A 2,020-nucleotide genomic window follows, 5' to 3' on the forward strand; every position below is an offset into this window, starting at 1 on the left:
GTGCTGGCGGCCTGAGAGGAGGGGCGGGGACGCTGGTCACAGGGAAGGGCGGGACATGCTCCCCGTCTGTAGATGGTGTGTCACTAACAGGGATCTGGAACGTGGTGAAACCGGAGGTTCCCAGACGCAGGTGGGGAGGGACGCTTGTGGTGGGACCTGGCTCCGGAGGGAAGTGGGCGGCAGGTGCTGGGTTATTGACAGGCAGCAGCTGCCGTGGGTGTGGCTGACGTCACCCGGGATAGAGTGAGAAGGTGGGCTGAGGACAGACGGGCGGCCGGTCGGCCTCCTTGTCGACCCCTGGAGGCCCGGGGCCGGCCGCAGCAGGGCCCTGTGCCTGACAGTCGTTGCGTTAACGAGGTTTTTGTAAAATCCATAGCCCGCGCTTCTCCATACGCACACCCTGTGCAGCAAGAAGGAAGATGTGACGTTCTTCCGAATGGGGCCTAGGAAGCCAAGATATTTACCACATTAAACACAAAGGCAGCTGTAAACCAGCAAGATTGACACTTAGCGTCAGCACTTTAAAGCTACCCGTGCTGTTGTTGAGACCAAGTCTCCGATGTGAGGTTTGTAGATGGAAGACCAGCCACAGGTTAGATGGTGTTTGCCCTCTGGCTACACTGGGACGTGGCGTAAGTAGAGAAGGCGCTCGCCTGCTCCAACCGCGTGGCGTCGGGCCTGGGGGCTTTGCCCCTTCCCAGCAATCAGGCTCCTCGGGCAGCCCAGGGGGTCTGCGGGCAGCATGTGGATGGGCTGTAACAGCCAGTTGGCCTGCGTCCAGCCAGCCGAGCCCCACATGCCGGCCCGGCCCACCTTCCTCTCCGCTCAGAGCACTTCTGAGCCTGCACTCACACGACCTCCCGCGACCTCCACTGAGCAAGACCCAGAGCAGCTGCCCAGCTGGTGTGCAGCTCCCACTGGAAAGGTGGGCAGTGCAGGCTGGCCCCTGACATTCGGCCGGAATCGGGGGCCTGTGGGGACTGGGAGCCTGAGAACGCCACTGAGTAGCCTCGGGGATTGGCAGGTGTCAGTGGGATGCACAGGTGAGACGTTCAGCAACTTACATGCACACACATGCACACACGCACATGCACACACGTACACATGCAAACACACATGTGCACACGCACACACACTCACGTAGTTTGTAAGGTCGAAGGCACAGCACAGGTTTTCTTTCGTTGTGGTCTCCGTCCGTCTGTTCACTTTGTCTTCCCACCTACCACCCCTTCCCTGCATGTGCCTGTGCCTCCTCCTCCATGAAGGCGACACCTCGTAGAGGGTTTCCCGTGTGCGGGACGCTCCTGCGCCGCCCTCTGATCCACGTAGCAACCGGCAGCGTAGGTGTCCTTGTCCCGCTGAGCAAGCCGGCTCTCTGAGGAGCTGGCAGGCTTGATCAGAGTTAACCTGTGAAGTGGCGAGCCAGGGTGTGCAGCCGCTTCTGCGCGTCTGGATCCCCCTTCGCCTGAGTCTGCATCTCCTGTCCCGGGAACGGTCACAGAGGGGCCTCCAGGCAGCCCCCGAGGCCCAGGAGGAGTTTATCTCCCGGTGACTCCTCCCCGCTGGCCCTCCGACCCCAGGGTTGTCCTGCCACCCCGTCTCCCTGCAGCCTGGCGCCTCCCCCTCCCCGGGACCCGCGGGCCTGTGGCAGGTGCAGGGGGCAGACTGCACTCAGGCCAGTTCTGCCAACATCGGGAGGGGCCCAGGGCAGAGCCAGGAGCCCCCCTGAATTCCTCCTGCCTTCGCCTTCTGTGGTGCTGCCGGGCGGGGGGCGCGGGGGGGCTGCTGAAGGAATCAGCCCCGCTGACCGCCCTGGAAATCCCAGGCTGCTTGCAGGTGCTGCCCTGCACCCCTCCTGCTGGTGCTCAGAGGCGTGCGCTCCCAGGGCTCCTCGCGCAGGTCCCCTGCCTCCGCGTAAGCACAGTCTCTCCTCCCCACACAGGTCTCTTAGCCGGCCTGCTCCCCACTTTCCTCCCCGCTCCCATTAGGATCCGCTCCAGGTACTGGCTCTGACAGCCTC

The 2,020-nt window shown here is 63.3% G+C and overlaps 1 protein-coding gene across 4 annotated transcripts in view; it reads left to right on the forward strand.

The window, feature by feature from the left end:
- The window catches only part of GRAMD1B (GRAM domain containing 1B), an 81,523-nt gene that overhangs the window by 77,915 nt on the left and 1,588 nt on the right, over positions 1–2,020 (forward strand). The gene's annotated exons all lie outside the window — the stretch shown is intronic.

Source organism: Myotis brandtii, unplaced genomic scaffold, assembly GCF_000412655.1.
Source record: "Myotis brandtii unplaced genomic scaffold, ASM41265v1 scaffold181, whole genome shotgun sequence".
In the NCBI taxonomy this organism is placed as follows: Eukaryota; Metazoa; Chordata; class Mammalia; order Chiroptera; family Vespertilionidae; genus Myotis; species Myotis brandtii.